Consider the following 18,699-nt stretch of genomic DNA (forward strand, 5'->3'; position numbering starts at 1 on the left):
GGTGTTCAGCCAACCACGAAATCGCCCCACGAGGAGAGGGGCTGAGCATAATTTTACGACCATAGTTTTCACGGGAGCGGGATCCCCGTGTTTGCTCGCCGATGTTTGCTCGAGAAAGTATCGAGCAGACGATGTCATAGTCGACGATGTTCCCGTATAATTTACGAGCACGGAATCGCGTGTCGTGGATTGCCATTTTCGAGAGATGAGGATATTGGTCTCCAGTTTCGCACGCGTCGATTCGTTTATGGTTTCTTAACACGTGAGCTGCATCGAGTGCGTACATGTTATGAGCGTTCTTTCTGTGATGAAGTGGGCTACTTTACTTTCAGGGGATGGGAAAAATCTTGCTCGGTTCTAGAGGGAATGCGAATAATGTTTTGGATCTATCAATTTGGAAATATCAGTTTGGATATATCAATTTTAATTGCAATCTCGAAGTTTCATAACTGAACTAGGAAATCAGCAAGCAAGTCATCAGGTATATCTGTTTCGGAAGTTCTTCATGTGCCACAACCGAGTACACTTACAACGTTTGAAGCTAAACTGTTGTATCCGAATATCCCGAAGATTTAATGACTGTTCGATTGACTGCGAATGACTGAATTCGACGTACATCAATTACGATAGTCTGGCTGTGGTCGTAGAACCGCGTCATGTAATTCGAAATTAATTCCTGAGTAAGCAATTCGTACGTCCATCAAATTGGTAACTTAATATTGACGAGTTATCGATTATTATTAATTACCATTGTTTGCTATTGCACTCGTGCGCGCAATGCTGTGCCACATGTGTATATACTAATGTGCGGAATTATAATAGACCATTAATTAGGTGTGCTTCTAGTGCGTCCATCGGGGAAGCCTGTCAGGTATTAATATTGATGCTTTTTGGAATACATAGATCGAATCGAGGAGGTGGCATGGAATCCTCGAGGAATTTGCATTCGTAGATCAACTCTGTCAATGTGTTTGATGAAAATCCTGAATTTTAAAATTGCCATCGATATTCTCAATTTTTAAACAAATGTTATCGAAGTAATACAACCTTTTGTCGCGTGTTTTATTTGGAGTTTAGTATACATAATTTAATATAAAAATAAAGATTACAATCACTACAGTGGTAAGTACTGATTTAAATAGAATTAAAAAATGATCAATAGTGTCTTTAATTATTTTTTACTAAACATATGAGCTCGTATCAAAAAACGATCTCAAACTACATTCCATTGCGCACAGTGCTCGAAGCTATCAAAATAATTCTGATCGCAGGTTTCCTCGTTCGCGACCCGCCTAATTTAAAGTACCTACTCCCCCCATCCGTTTCGAGGTTATCATTCAACGTCGGCGTATCGCTGAAAATAACAACCGCCCACGCTTCATTGAGTTAAAACAAAAAAGCAGAAATTTACAAATTACTCCACATAACAGCGGAACGCTGACACCGATTGTATCGACTTCGGCGAATCTGCTCGCTTAAATCCCGTGTCAATAATTTCGACCCGCGTTTTAAATTAAAATGCGATTCGTGCACGCTGCGAGGCGAAGCTCGCGTCAATCGTTCGCAAAATTCTATTATTGGCGCGTCGACGGTGTATCGGAGCAACGTTCGTAAATATTAACGATGTAAAAATTCGACGCGTTCCATCGAACCGGTAATAACGTTCGTCGCATTCGATCAAACGGCGCACAGCGACGATTTCGTTTCCAATAAAAATCAACGTTTCCGCGGCTCCCGTGCGCGCAACGCTATGTAAATTTCTATCCGTGTGAGTGACAGCTAGCACGAGTGCAGCGAGAATGCATACGAACGAGCAAAACCACCGAATGACACACGTACACACACATAGACTGATCTAACCATCTACGCACGCTTGGCTTTTAATTCCTACTGGGCCTACTTTTTTTCACGAAACAAATGGGAACTGGGTGAGAACAAAGAGCTAAATGTTAGGAATCCTGCGATCTCTGCCGTTGGAAAAATTGCTGGGAAAACTAAATAGATCCGAGATTCGCTTGTGAAACCACTGATGACTCGATTCAGTGGCAGGGTAATAATATTTGGGATAAGTTTGCAGTAATTATTCAGAATTATGCCTCATATACATGTACACTCTTTTGTCGGGCATAGAAATTATTCAGTAATTATTTAGAATATTCTTCAATATTCTGCTGAGTATGTGTGAGACAGCATTATGGCTCATATATACTAATTTGTCGAGTTCGGAACTATACTCAAAATATCCTGAATAATACTGAAAATCTCAAGAACTCAAGATTATGTAATAAATAAAATAACATTGACAGAACTCAATAAACGGTTCATCAATCCTAATTTCTAATAATTAAATTCCATTAATCGATCGATCTCAATAAACCAACTGCGATCGTTCATCCTCCCATTAATGCAACGACACCACGCTGACTGGAACCGTTTAATATAAAATACGCCTTCGTATCCAAGGTCGTCGTTGTTTAATGCATCGAAATCGTTAGTCAGCTACGGGTAACGGTTGCGCGACGGGGATTAACCCGAATCACTTTTTCTCCTTCGCTCGTTAAGCTCTCCTCGGGACGGGATCATGTTGCGATTGTTATTCTGTTTCGCCTCCTTCGCGTTTCCCCTGGTCGTCGGTGCAAATGAAACTCGAAGGATTCGGGGCTACGGGAACGACGGGAACGCGAATAGTAACGTCTGCGAAACGACGTGAAATCGCGCGGCGCAATTTCGTGAGATTGCTTGCCGAGGCGACTCGTCGGGAGGACCATCCTCGTGGAAAAGAGCTTCTTGGAGGCACGAGGGTGCTCGTATTCTCCTCCCCCCTCCTCTCTCCTCATCTCCCTTCGTATTCGCGAAAAGGAAATGCGACCTTCCTTTTAGGGGAAGGAAATGTGCAACGGTTTCTATGATAGTCTGTCAAATGCAACTCGCGTCTCGCTATGCGTTGTCCTTAATACGCCATTCTCTGGAATGAAAGACCCAAAGAGCATCGTTTTTGGGGATCTCGAGATTTATCGCGTGGAGAATGCAATAATCTGCTTCGTTCTAAGAGTATATAGTATGTCGAACTTGTTTTCAGAATTACTCGTTTAATAGTAATGTTCTTTCTTGGAATTTTTGATGAAGATTTCTGAAACAGGAAACTAATTGGCGACTTAATTTGTCCCTGCTACTGCAGATTTAAAAAATGTAGTTGTTTATGTAATGAATATACATATGTCGAACTTGGTTTTAGAATTACTCGTTTGATAGTAGTGTTCTTCCTTGGAATTTTTGGGTAAGACTTACTGAAACAGGGAACTAATTAGTGACTTCATTTGTCTTTTCTCATTTTCATTAAATAAATGTAATAGTTTATGTATTGAATATACATAGATCTGTATCAATCATAAATTTATACGAATCCCCGAGTTAAATAATGTTCCTCTAGTTGGTTTTGTTACTTCTTCAACTCGAAACATTGTTCAACATGTGTCAGGAAGAAGGAAGCATTTTTATGAGAAATATTTTATAAGAAGCCTGTATTTTGTTGAACTTCTGTTCAAACTCCTTCTTTTTCTTCGAGAAGATATCCGTTCTTGCGGTACTTTCATTAAACCTTGACATCTTTTTTCAGAAACTTTTCTCTTGGAGCAATAATAAATTTCTTATAATGAAAGTTTCATAGCAAGTTCACTAAAGCAGACAAGAAAATAATAGAATTTTATTATAATTTTCACTTGTAGATTGTTGTACGTATTTTACAAGAAGGCTTGAAGTTTAAGTACGAAACAGTCTCAACTTGTTGGTTAATTTTATTCGGGTTAAGCAACTAATTCGAGCCACGATATTATTCCACGCTAAAACCCGAGGACGCACACATTGGCGCAATGAACAACGCGCATATTTTACGACGCATTAGAAACCCCCATTTTACACATCGCTACACTTTGGTATCTCCAAAGCAGACCGATTCACGGTGAACCGTCTGTGAATGATAACTACCATGAACTCTGCGCTAACTTAGCTGCTAGGTGGAGTGAGATTGTGCCCTGGAGGTAGCACTAACCTCCCACGAAATGCACGTAATACGAGAAACAGGCGTCTACTGCAGTATGGCGGACCGTACACATTTCTAATACCTATTTATATGCTAATAACTCACGATGGGTATCTCGCAATCGAAATTGTCATCGTACGGTTTTCGACGCTGCTATACCATAACGATCGGTGGAGATAGTTTGACATATATTTCGAACTGCATCGAGGAATTTGACGTTTAAGAATTAACCTAATAAAAGGGAAAAATCTGAAATTTAAAGTATAAGTTAATTGTGTAACCTGAAGAGATAAAAAAGATTCATTTGAAATGGCTTTTCCCTGAAAATTCAGAGTTTTTTTAAACTCTCTGCGACATAATTTATATTCGATCGAATTTTATGTACCGCTTAATTTCCATTCTGCCATTCCGCACGACCGAAAATGGGTAGAAAAGCTTTTACCCTGAATCGATCCATTAAACAAATTTTCCCGAACCACATAACAGATGGTTAGTGAAAGCTTATTCATTCTTCGATGCAAATACGTTAATTTGACTTTCTGTTACTGGATCCGTTTCGAATACTTTAAACAAAGAGTACTTCCCAATTTTGTACTTCTCGAAAATTCAATAATCGAAAATCAATAATCACGACTGATTACGTTCTTATTTTATTGAAGATATTTTCAAAAAAATATTACGTCTAAAATGACTCCAAAATTAAATATGTATCATTATTCATATTATAAACTGATCAACGGTTCACGAAATAAATTTTTCCCAAGTTGTTTGTGGTATATTTAACTATACATCAATTGCTGTACCTTTAACAACGAGTATATCGCATTGAATTCATAAAATTTGAACAGAGCATTGATTCCAACCATACTCTTTATGATTTCTGTGTTAAATTCAGTCCTGAGGTTATGATCGATAGTTATCGATGGTAATATCGGTGGAAGGTAAAGCTCGGAATTCCGCATCCCGACGATCCAAACCGATGTTATTAGGTGAAAAGTGCATTTCCAGTGGAAAGAAATGCCTACGAAAGCAATACGTGGCTTCCACGAGTTTCAAAAGTTCCACCACGAACCGAGTAACGTAATTTTATTCGGGCCACATTACCGCCGTTATACCTTCAACGATATTTCCCACTTCCACGGCGTTATGATACACAGACAATACACCGCAAACGAATGCATTCACAAATATGCGTATTCGCATACGCCTGGGTCGAAATAAAGTCGCTTGAACTGGAATTGTTCGCCTCGCCGACAATGTAACGAAACAAATAAACATAAAAAAAATCTCCCCTCCAGTGGATTTAATAAATTTCGAACGTTGTTCCACGTGTAACACAGAAAGAAATCAAAAGTTAAATTCTGTTTATTCGTTTCTTGAGCACGGTGCAAATAATAAAAATGAACAAGGAAGAACTCTACACAAATGGTTCTATGCAGTTATAATCCCACGGCAGTAATTTGCGACAATAAACCGAACACGGTCGGAGAATACCTATAATTTGCAAATATCGAATTCGAATTTGACTGGGACTGAATTATTCATGAGGACGAAAACATTTTCGAAATGTATCCTGGACGGTGTAACTGACGGCCACGTGAATTACTTCCGACGTTCGCAAAATTACTTTATTTGTGCGGGTTTCCCCGAACAATTTTCCTGGAACAATAAATAAAATCGGTTATCGGATAATTACATCGCCGCGAGACGCAAAAAAATGTCCATTGTTTCGGAATATTTTACGAGCGAGATAAGAGCGACCGATTTCTGGTCAAGCGCGTTGCATTTTTCATAGCGTTCCTTTAAATTGAAGCTACTAATCAAATTTATTCCAAAAAACTTTTTTTTATGAAACATCTTTTATAATAATGCAAAGGTTAAACTGTTTCGCTTTTGTAGGTATTGAAATATATGATCGAAAATTAAATTCGCTTCAACATCGGAATTTGAATTCTTTTTTAATTTCATTGGTAAAAGGAATAAGTGTGGTCTAAACCCTTGGAATACAAACACAATTCCAGTGACTTTCTTATTGGTTTCCCTGCGACGACCACAATTACTTCCTTTATACTCGAATATATTTCAAAAATCGACTTCTATCTCATCGCGTTAAGCGCTTAACGAATGCCTGATACTTTTAACGGCGAAACGGTTGGAGTATTTCAGCAGCAGTCGTTTATTTACGTACAATTTTCGCCCGTCTGTCGCATTATGTCTTTTAGCAACAGCGATTCTTGGCTGTCACGACTCGCAGTTTCGCAAAATTATTTCATTGTCCATGATATTCGTCGAGTCGTCCAAGTCGGCTCCGCTCGTTACGTTTGAAAGCTTCTGACCGGAAACGAGATGACAAAGGAAGAATCTAATTCGCCGTTCGCAGCGAACGCCTTCGAATTTCCCAACGCGAAAACGCGGATCGTTCCTCTTGCTTCCAAGCACGTTTTACCACCTTCTCCGTCCATCTTACCACTTGACTGCTCCACGTTTCAAACGCAAGGAAACGTGACTTTCCGTCTCAGTTATGGTACGCGCAACTATCTCGTTTCATTTGCATCTGTTGCGCTTTAGGTATCGTGAAATTGTAAATGGCCAAGCTTCTTGGGTAAAATTCAAGTGAAAATGGAGGAATCGTTTAGAGGTAGTTTTTATTTTAATCGTTATTGTTTCCTTCCAAGAAATTCAAACTGAAAAATGTAACATATCATATAGTATAATATACAAAAAATGATACAAGACGTGTACTCATAATGTAGACACTTTACAATCATGTTGTATAAATTTCTCTTTGAAGAGAACTCAGAATCTAATCGAAACGTCGAACGTATCCTAATAAAATTGCAATATCCTTCTGTTTTAACAGGACGGCCAATGGTCATAAAAAGTTCCTACGAAAGTAAAATATTTCGTCAAAACGATTCAAGACTACGTAATCTACCAACTTTATCCAAATAATACATTTATTTTTATACCTATACCTTTAAAATCATCAAATAAAAAAAAAAATAGTACAATTTCTATTGAAATAGAAATACCATTAATATAATCTCTCCCTTTTCCCGACGCATATAGTTCGACTAATTCGAAGCTCGTCCTGGGCGTAGCAACCGATTGAAAATTTTCAGGGAACCAGGACGAGAGAATGGCATCTAATTAGAGCCTCGTTGGGGCACGTATCAATGCACGCGAAAATCGTAATTCGGTCGTTCGCGAGTCAACGAGTGAGTGCACTTAACGTGCGCGGAACGAGCCACGTCGGTCGACCGTACATTTCTTGGCGGTGTAATGAATTGGTCGGCTGCTAATTACAATTACAAATAGCTACGCGACCTTCCACCAACCCCCGTCGAGTGTCGCTGTAACGGCATCTCGGGTCTCCGCTGAATCCCAACCCTCGCCCTCTCAGGCTGCGGCCCTCCTCCCGCGCATTTCCGTCCTTATCCGTTCCGTCGAGAATACGGTTTCCTCGTCCAAACGCTCTCTTACACATATCCACGGTGCACCGCGCTCATAGATATGCAAATCCTTCGCAGCCGAGCGCGGAGCCCGGGCCCCAGAAATAAACGAGTATCCGCCAGAATCTCGAAATTACGCGTCCATTGGCTGCGCCCTGGTTCGATTAATGACGCTACGCGAACGTGAGCGTCTGAAGTTTGACGTTTCTGTCAGCTCGTTCGAAGAACTTCCCGATTTTGGGGTTCCTGCACCTGATGGATGTAATTTTGACTTTCGAGGGAGATTAAGATGCACCAGCAATGAATTTTTGGTGTGTTTATTTTGACAAAAATACTGAAGTCAACGCATATCTATTATACATACAGTAACTTCTTTGTAATTAGAGTCAGAAAGAGAATATTCATTTGTAATAATTGTTTCCAAAAATTTATTCAGTGCTGGTTAAAACTGCATATTCTTGGTTAAACACAATCGATTCGAGAAATGAGTGAATATTAATCCCACAGTGATCATCTTCCTATACGATTCCTCTTCGCGGCTGTTTCGATTCATCAATATCAATTTCATAAACTTCAGTCAGTTTATTTTGAAAAACAATGACGAATGTTCTGAATTTAGCAAACCTTGCTTCGATGAGTTGAGGCAAATACGGAGAACAACATGCAACGCGTCGATCATTCGAACAGAGCGCGCCTGATAAAAGAAACTTATAATCCTACAACGCTAATCTCGTAAAAGATACAATCTCGTAAATTCTCTCCAACTCTACGCTTTGCTTTCTGCTCGTAAACTCGAGTTCAGGAAGCCGCGCCACTAAAATTTCACTGAAACCTACCAATCGCTACCAAATATCTACACCATTCTTTCGAACGCCCGATCCGAGTAAAATAATATTATTCAAGTTGAATCAGTCAGAAGCGAAAAGGAGAAGCAGAAATAAATCGACTGAGCTTTATATATGTAATTTCGTTTAATTCTGAGCTAATTCAGCTCCTGCCAACTTATTTGCATAGAATATTCGATAACTTCCCCATTTCCGTAATGAGAAATGGAGAGATTAACGTTATGTTAATTTCTGGAGTAATCGAATGCATGGATTAATGGACCAAGTTCTATTAGATATTGCACGTCACACGTGACTTGTACGTTATGATGCACCGTTCCATTTCAGTCGAGTTATGTACCACAGACAGATGGTTATGTAATTGTAAGACCGACTAGACTATGTGTTTGATTGAACTTTGCATGATGAAGTTAAACGTTCGAATTATGAAAACAGTTGGCACAATCAAAGTCAAACAAGTTATTGCAGATTGAAGTAGATGGACACCTTCACACACATATAAAATTTGAAAACTGTTAGATAAAAAATACATTTTTAGAAATACGATCGTAAGTTCAATATACGTCCTGTATATACAGAGTGTCTCCAACTGAAAGAGACCACCACTTTCGTCTACACTGATACATACAAGAGAACGTATACGCCTTCAGTATCGAAAGGGATGAAAACCAAAATCCCGAAGCACCGTTTTAGAAATCCTTTTACCTCTTTTCCCAATCCCAAAAATGAGGACGTTCTCTCCAGCGATCATGACCGAGTTCCTTCCCGAATCCGGTCGATACTCCCCTTCTCCGCTCGTCTCCCGTCCGTCGGAATTCCATTCCAAATTTTCAGCAACAATGGGCACCGTTTTCTCGATAAACTGGCTGAGTACGTTTCTTTCCTGGTTTCTTTCACGGCGTTATCGTCCGTAGGAGTTTCCAATTGGCGACAGGGCGGCCGTCGATTCGGGGTTAAAGGTGCCGCGAGCGACGGTGGGTGGAATGCAGCCGTCGGATGGCGCGACGCGGGGGTTCGGGGGAGGAGGCGAGAGGGCCTGTTGCTCGACCTTTGTTTTCGACGAACAAATAAACGCGACCTCCCCCGCTCGATACCGTCGCCGCGAATCGACGTTTCGCTAGTTTCCCGACCGCCCTCTCTCGCTCGACACCCCGTCTGACCCACCCCAACCCCGTCTGCTCTGTGAACGAGCCAAAGGGTTCGTTCCTCGTGCCAAGTCTCGTCGTCTGCCTCCGGAAAAACGGGCCATGGAGAAGAGATTCCAATTTTCCCATATTTCGCGGCCCTCTTTCCTCGAGACTAATGAAAACTCGTGGCCTTATTCGATGATAAATGCCGCGAGCCAGTGTGTGTGTGTGTATATGTGAGGGTATACACTCGATTCCATGCATATTCGTACCCTCTATATCTATTGAAGAAGTTTGATTAAATTAAATAATATTTTCGTTATAAGTACATATATAAAAATATACACTTGGAAACATCAAACCTACCATTTAATTTAAACAAATTTCGTCAATAGGTATAGAAGGTACGAATATTTTGGGGATTGGCTGTATGTGAATGTACTTTGGTACCCGATTTCCTATGGACGTGTTCGGTTTGACGGAGAGCACCCTTTCGCTTGGGAACCGATGCGCGATGATGCACTGGGGATTATGGCTAGTACTGGTTGCGTTTGGAAACTTTCAGTGAGATTTTTGTTGACACCTGACTGGGGTACTTGGGGTGATTTGGTGCGATGTGTGGCAGTTGGACGATCTTTTGAGGTATTCTTATGGCAGATAGAGGTCGAATGGACGGTGGCCAAGAATGTTGGTACGAAAGGATCCTGGATTTATTTGGTAATAAAGGCGGCAATTGTATCGTTTTGTTGGTCTGTAGGATGTCTGTGATGTGTTGTTGGGAAGAATGATTTAACGGTGGGAGAGCAACAGTGGGTATATTTGTTGTCGAGCCACTGCATCTGTTTACATTTCTCTAGTGGTTTTGGCGTTGGGGAACATAGCCTTGGGCAAATAAATTCTATGTAAATTGTGATAAATTCATTGTTATTTTCACCAGATAATTAATTTTAGTTTACTTTTATTTATAGAGACTTTCAAGGTGATATAAGAATCCCTAAGTCTGCAGAAATGTTCAAAATATTTCTCTGGGACTATTAAAATGAGGTTTTATTGTCTAGCCTATATACGTGTACATGTGCATTGTGCGTGAGACCTCACATGTACTGTACATAGGTGCGTACATGCATTATACATGTCATGAATGTAACAGGACGTATATACATGGATTATACAAATCGTTTACATTCCATATACACGTGCGTATATAGGGGACGTTACATCTTCATTCCCACGGATACATTTGCACGTACATACACTTTACATACATGTATATAAGGAACATAATTTCTCCCCTCTTCCTTCTTGTCATAACTTCTGTTAATGAAAAAAAACACAACCCTTGCTGTCCTATCTCGATACACTAAATAATAACAATAACAATTTAATTTTTCAATGAAAACTCTCTAAAATTCAAGTACCTATAGCAAAAACAGAGGAAAAAGCCGCATACATTACACGAAAAAATGTTCGCTAGACCAAAGAAGGTTCCGTAATCAGCCAAAACAAGAATCAACAATACCAAACAGCATCAATCGCGTAATCGCCAAGCAATAACATAATTAATTTAATTTGAATAAATCTCTCGAAAACGCCAAACGAGGTTCCTCTTTCGGTCGGCCACGAGAAGCTGTCGGTCGAAGGGATTAAATATTTTCCTCTCAGCTTAAATCCGCTCGTCTTTTGTCCACGATCGCGTTCATAGTCGAAGCGTTTTCTCATTCTCGGCATCGCGCCTTTTGTTTTGCCCGTCTCCCAGCCCCGATCCAAACGTCTTCGTTCTCGCCTTTTGTGCCCCCTCGCGGCGCCCAACCCTTCCCCCGTCGGCTCCTCGACCACCCCCGTTTCCAGCCACCCTTTTACTCGCCCACCTTCCATCTTTACCCCGTTGCGACTTCCCGTGGCACTTTACCTCTTTTCGTTCGTGGTAAAAAACAGGCAGGAAACGCCGCAAGAAAGCTCGCGTGATGCCGGAGCTATCTTCCAGGCAGCTTTCGCAGACAGCAGACGCTCGCGGCTTTCGTTTGACCGGTAACCGACGCCCGAAAACTTCGCGTCAATTTTCACCCTCGATTTATCACCTTTTTGCCAGCATCGACGTCAAGCGAGTTGTCGACGTCGCGACGACGTTCGTGTACTGTACAGATGAAACTCGTCAAACGAATCCTGGGAGCTCGGCTTTGTCGCGGCGAATGTATGTACAGGAGTATTTTTTGTACATTTAGAGTGATTTCTGCGCTGATACTGGAAGCTGGAGAGTCTACGAACTTTTAGATCCAAGGTGTAGTATTCAGTTTTCCAGAGCTACCCCATTAAGAACTCAAAGATTACAGAACTTTGGAGTCTATGAACTCTTACACTCAAAGAGTGGTACACTTTTGCCAGATCTACTACTAGGAACTTAAAGATTATAAAACTAATCTTCTACCAGTTCAATTACAGTCCCATCTAGTGTTGAGGAATTTTCCTTAATTTAGTTTAACCTGTAGGAGACCTCCTTTCTTTCTCAAATAAAAATATTGATTATCAATAAGTGAGTACATTGTAAGAAAGCCAAGGATGAGACTATAATAAATTCAGATATGAATTCTTCTTCGTATACTGACGTACTCTTGCGTGTTCTCCTCTCTACCTTCAACCGAAATCACGGCGAAAATCAATACAATTTATTTCGTTCCGATTCGTAGCAATAGTGTCTTTTGTTGTTGATTTTCTACTTTGTGTACCGAACGAGCTCGATGGAATACAACCATACGGCCCGATTGTTTCGAGCACAGCTCGCGAATGTCCCCTGATAGAAAAGCGGTGCCAAAAAGGTCTGGCAGGACTGCAGGAAAAATGAAAATGAAGTACCAAATGGAAAATGTTGAGTCGCACTTAAGGGGATGTTTCAGTCCAGCTTTTTATAAAAGTCAAATTTTCCTACGTTTTTTAACAGTTTAGGTAACAAAATGCTATACTAAAAATGAGGTCAATACATTTGAAAATAAATGGTGTTAAAACAAAATAAATATGAAAATTAATTTGAAATAATATCCACATTCAATCATCAAGATGTACTAGTGTCTACACTTACAATAAAACTTTCACACACTTTCACTTACACTTCATAACTGAATATGTTTGCTATCTAACTATGTTATACATCCATGGAACATGTAGAATTCGCGTTCCTAAGCAACTGGTATGCATTCAAAGAGCTCAGTAATCTCTGCGTTATCCAGACTATCAAAATCCAGAAACCAAAGAAGTTTTCCGTCAATTTAGGCGAATTCACTTCCCGTTTCCGTGCGTTCGAGCACAGATAGATCCTTGTAACTAACCGCACAAACTCCGATTCCGTCTGCCAAGGAAACGGGGGAACTTCTGGGCGTGCAGTTTTAATCGGCGATTGGAGACGAACCGCCAGGAAGGGAACACTGAATAACCCAGCGTGGAAGACAAACAACTGACACCTTCGGAGTTTAGCAATCTCCTCGACCCCTCCCATCCGGACGTTCGTTGTTCATCCTTAATTCGAGATCTCGTCGCTTTCGATACGTCGACAAGCATTTATTGTCCCCAGCTCCACATCTGTTTCGCGAATAATTTAATCCCCGATCGGTGCCGTCGAAGGAAACTCGAAGAGAGGAGGTAACCTAAGTAAGAGTGGCAGTAGTGGAGATCGATGAATGCACCAACCTGAGCCATCGATACCTTTGAATTGAAATGTGGACTTCCTGTTTCTACGAATTCACCGAGGCGATACTTAACAATGCCACTGATCAATATTAATTTACCTAAAAATAGACAAAGGGGAATGAACAAGTTTGCTGTCCGAGAGGAAGTTACGTAAATAAACGCTCGAATGATTCCTTTTTAAGTACCTTGGGGGAATTTGGTCAAATATTTTCTTCATTTCAAGCTTACTTGTGAGACTGCTAAATATATTTTCTGTTGCCAGAGAAACAGTTATTCTCTGAAACTTGTCAGGTTTGCGCGCAAAAAGACGAACGTCGTTAAGTACACCTCAGTTCCCATTGTCCTGGGAAGATAATTCACAAAAGGCTCGGTCCGTTCATTTGTATAATACGTTATCCTTTACTCTCTCCTTATAAACTGTACCTGGGAGGCATCTTAGTTTATCCAACATCCAATATTACGGGTGGTATTATTACCACGCGGTGGTAATAATGACGGTGACCCCCATTACTAGAACGTGTTGGCAGAAATATTCGAATACCCTGAAGAGGGGAAAAGATATGCTATCGGGTAATACGCCCGTCTCAAAGGGTTAATTCCAATTCGGCATTCGTCTAACGCTTGCAACTCGAATAAACGAGTCACCCTTTATACGTTGCGTTTAACGAGACGAATTAAATAAATAGAGTCCAGCTAGAGCGGATCGAATCACGTACCCAATCGACATCAAAGAACGCCAAAAGCGAATTAGCAGGTCGGGTACAGTTGAACCAACCTTCGTTATTAAAATGTTCGACCGTTCGAGCGCTCTGCTATTTGAACGTTCAGTTATTCGAGGTATGACCGTGTGGAACGACGTTTTTCAAACCTTTTGCAGTCGTAGAGCTCTTTTTGCATCGAAATATATATTTTTAAAAATGAAGCACATACATTATCCGAAATAAAAATAAAAGTCGATGCTCGCGAGTTAAAAAATAGAACGATCGTGTAATTTAATATCCTACAAATTTCGTTTCTCGAACGCCGTCGTCTCCCTGTTAGTTCGAATAACACATGTAACGTAAGTCAAAGAGACGCACGAACATCCCCCCAACGGTGAATGCACCCATTCGCCAAACCGAACCGACACAATGGGTAGGGGGAAGATTTATAAGCCGTGCAAATAACTCGTCGCGGTTTGTTGACGTTCGCGTTTATTCGACGCGAAATACGGCCTCCCTTCGAAGAGTCGTCTTGCACCGTGGGAAGAGACGTCGCGACGCGTACCGCGCACACACCGACGCCGTAGTTGAACGGTATCTTTCGTTTCAACCCAGAAGACCCCATTCGACACTGCGATATTTCGGTACAAGGAGCATCGAACGGGTACCGCCATTCACCGTGGCATTTTCTTCTTCTTTATTGTTCGTTCGTCCGCTTCCTTACGATATTCGTTTTCGGCTTTCCTTTATTTCCGTTTGCCCGCGTCCGCGAAACAAAGAGGACGGACGCCGCCGTGGGTAGCGTGCAGCCCTCTTTTGTGTTTGCTCCTCCGCCTCGGAGCTCATCGCCCCCCGAACCCCGCCGAACCCCTCTGCAGCAGCGTCCGCAGTCTTCCGTTCTCCCGTAACTTTTCCATTCCTCGCCGCGACGCTCGCTACTTCGACTAATCACCGGGTACCTCGGCGAAATAAAAAGGAAGCGGAAAGGGACCACGGAGAACGAACGAAGGAAAGAGAAGTCGGGACCCCTATCTTGTAAGCGTCGTCGTTGAGAGGGGAGATCGAGATCACGCCCTAAATTGTAGGTTCGCGTCAAAATCGAGAGGGATATCATGGCCCTTTGACCCTTTGAGCTGATTTTAACATGTATGGATCTGGTCGATACCGTTTATTTTGCGAAGTGGTTACGAGGTTATTCAACACCATGTTCATTTATTTGTTGGGGGTGCGTAGCTAGCAATTGACTATAACGCTTATTACACTTAGTAAGCTTATCAATGCAAAGGGATGAAAGAAGATTTGTGTGAAATAAAATTTTAATATTCGAAGGAAATTATTTTTATTTTCGTGAACTATTAAATTTGTGTAACCCTTATGCTTGAGCCAATTTATGAATCACACTTTAAAATAGAATATTACATTGTTTTTTATTAATAGGATAGGCTAGGACGAACACAGCAAATTTTTGTGAATTATTGTGAATTCAGCTTCATATATTTAAACAGCTGAACTGAATGTGTGGTATTCAGATTGAAATAAAAAGTGAACCTGTCACTCTGGAAATGGGTGACGCGAATAGGCAACGTGTAGAGATGCTTTCAATAAATCGTATTTATAATTTTTATAATTATCATCGGTTTACACCGTGACAGAAACGCGGACTGATATTATTTGTGATATGGTAAAATACGAGCGTCATCCGTATTCTGGTGACGCCACCCCCTGTGGATTTTGCACGTCACGGATATTCGGTTGACATGACAGTCAACGTGTTAATTCACAAAGTACAACATGAGCTACAAGAGCACATACAGCGAAATAAAGGATTTGCCTGAAGGAACATTAAAATATTTTTATTTTAATACAATGTATGTGGCATGAGATACGTACGATTTATCTTATTTTAAATGAAAGTGTAGATGGTTACAACTAAACCTGACAGCTGCTGTCGTTTGTGTTGACAGGTACAGTTTGATATGAAAAAAGAAAAAACTAATTCTAAAGTTCTTTTGAAATTTTTTCTTAAATAACTACAACAGACCTTAATAATATATAAACCTTTCAACAAACATTCTGAACTTAATTCAAAATCTTATTTTTCAGAACCATGTCTTGAGTACAAATAAATATCTCATAACACAAACCTATACAAAATCACAAGTACGCCCTTCTTTTTGTGAACAAATCACGAGAGACACAAAAATATTCAACAACTTTATCGATCGATTCACTTACACTTAGTCACGTTTAATAAACAACCTCGTAGCGTTGTCAGTTGTCTCGAAAGACGCAGCGCAGCTTACCAACTTACACACGACCCTTGTCGTTTGAAACAAGTAAAGTTTAGCCGAGTTCAGTTCCAAAACTATCTGCCAGCGATGATTTTACACGCGCCCGGTCGAAAATCCGGTTATCTCTCGCGAAAAGCGGTGAAACGATTAACGAGAAAGTTCTCAACCGGGATTATAGTCGCCCGTTATTATGCGTAATTCGTCTTACCTGTTCACCCAGTTCTCTGCAATTAAAATCCTGTTCCACTAATTACTTTCACGCTCACAGATGAACTAAAGCCGCTTCCGTTCGTCCAGACGCAAGTTTTATTTATTTTTAGTCCTTCTGGTACCTTGCACTTCAGTTTCATCATTAAGTCGCGCGAAGGTTACACTTTTACGCCTTGTCATAGAATTGTCTATTCTATGTTTGAGAGAAATTTCGTGTTGGTTGGAATCGTCGATGAGTAATAGACTCGTGTTACTGCAAACATTCGTTAGACTGTTAACAGCCTACGTTGCTCAAGTAACGGCAACCGCGTGGCAGATGTCTATGCAATTAGAGAAACACCGCCGGATTGGCTGAAAATTATGCTGTCCACAATGGAGAGTTTGCTTGCACGCGTGTGGTTGTCTACTGTACGTCAAATAGTTCATTTTCACGAGATGGCAGAACGTTGTACGATACGTACAATTACGTGCAGCCTGTGAAAGTTTATAATTAAAACTCCTTTTGGTAACAAGGGATGCGTCGTAAACTCCTATAGAGTGTTTACTCCGCAGGAAAAAACTCGTGTTAATAAAATTTTTAATACTATACCTAAGTCCTTTTAGTATCAGAGGAGGCATCTATTTTTCTATAACGCGTTTACTCTTCAAAAATAAAATTCTGAAATATTAATCATTGGATCGAAAATAGTATATGTATATTTTTTAATAACATTTCTATAGATGTAGCTGAAATAATTCACGCGTTGATCACATGTGTAATTGGTATTCCTACTCGATTTGGGACGTGAAAGTCGTCGAAAGGCATTCGAGATAAGGTCGAAAACATTTTGATCCAGTAAATCAAAAGGATTGCCTGCAACGACCAGAAATTCGGGGTATGGGTTTAAAATTAAGTTGAATGCTTCGAAAAAAGTATCCGCTTCCGAAAGGATCAAATTACTCTGCATTTTGGATAAAACGCTACCTCGCCCGATAACTGCCTTACTCGCGAATACCGGTAATATTTCCGACGGTGAAACTTTATTCGCAGCTACCCTGTTTTCAGCTAATAGCTCGGAGCTTGTTTGAAGTTTCACTCGCATTCTCATAAATTATACGCGCAGTGTACGGGCTACACGCACCACGCCGCCGAGAGCTAATTAAAATACATTACAGAAATAAACCCAACTATAAACGATCTTTTCCGCGTTGGAGTATGTTAATTTCTAACTAACCTATCTCGAATGTAACATTTTGTAGTATACCACCAACGGGCAGATCTGTGTTCAAGACAACAAACATTCTGCTCTCGAATTACTCAAAAATGATATTTATTCTTAGAAGAAATTTTGATCCTCTAAATTTCAAGCAAAAATCCCAAGTCCTAGTCACTTTTCCAAATGCTATACATTTATATTCTCAAATATAATTAGCAAACCCCTAAAGAGACTCAAGATCAATAAACAAAAGGCAGGATTCCCATTTTAGCCTACTTTAGACACGTAATAAAAACTCTCCTGTAATTAATTTTCTCTCGACATGAATATAATAAACAGCAGGTGACAGGCAGCGTACGCATCGTTCGAAATGAATGGCTCAGGACACGCGATTCCCTTTGGCCGCGTAATTTAATCATTTCTCGTCATCGCGATTCGTTGAAAATGCGAGAGTTCCGCGTTTTAATATCGCCGATCGAGCCGCGACAATTATGGTAAATCGCTGCAACAAGGGGCACAATTTTACGCGCATTACCAACCAGAATGGAGGAGAGAGAAAAAAGAAAGAAGTGCTCGCATGGCAACAGGGATGGAATGGAAGATGCACGCGTATACGCGCAGCCAGTTTCGCTCGAAAGGAACGCGATACGTAGCAATCAGATTGTTCTGTGCGGTGAATGTCGCAATAATTAAAAATTGTTGCGTGGGGTATGCCACACAAGCTGTAATTACGGATTCAAGTGCGCCTGTTGCTTAATTAGTAATTATTATGATTTCTGCTGCGAGCCCCGTCCGTGTGTGTACGTTCCTCGCTCTGCAGCTGCTTTCTACCGGGTGTAACCATTTACGGAATCGATAAAATATGTTATGGCGGTTTTATGACGTATGACTGGGCATAAAGGTGACTGGGACCGGTGCAATAAATCTGTAATAAAGCATCGACGTGTGCCGTGCTATAACTCGGAAACATTATTCGCTCTTTGAACGAGTGCCCTGCATTGTGTATAAATAAACGCGTCGTTGACAATTTTATTTTGGAATTTTCGTCGGGGACTTTAGTAGAGACTATAATCTGAATTGAGAGTCCCAGTTAAATTTAGCTCTTTGAAAACAGTGAGTTTTGTTTAAATGCTATGGATCTCCAAACAAGTATACAGCAT

At 40.7% G+C, this 18,699-nt stretch overlaps 1 protein-coding gene across 1 annotated transcript in view; it reads left to right on the forward strand.

Annotated features, from left to right (window-relative positions):
- LOC128876964 (uncharacterized) overlaps positions 1-18,699 on the forward strand; it is a 426,442-nt gene that overhangs the window by 19,688 nt on the left and 388,055 nt on the right. The gene's annotated exons all lie outside the window — the stretch shown is intronic.

This window comes from Hylaeus volcanicus, chromosome 5 (assembly GCF_026283585.1).
Source record: "Hylaeus volcanicus isolate JK05 chromosome 5, UHH_iyHylVolc1.0_haploid, whole genome shotgun sequence".
NCBI lineage: Eukaryota > Metazoa > Arthropoda > Insecta > Hymenoptera > Colletidae > Hylaeus > Hylaeus volcanicus.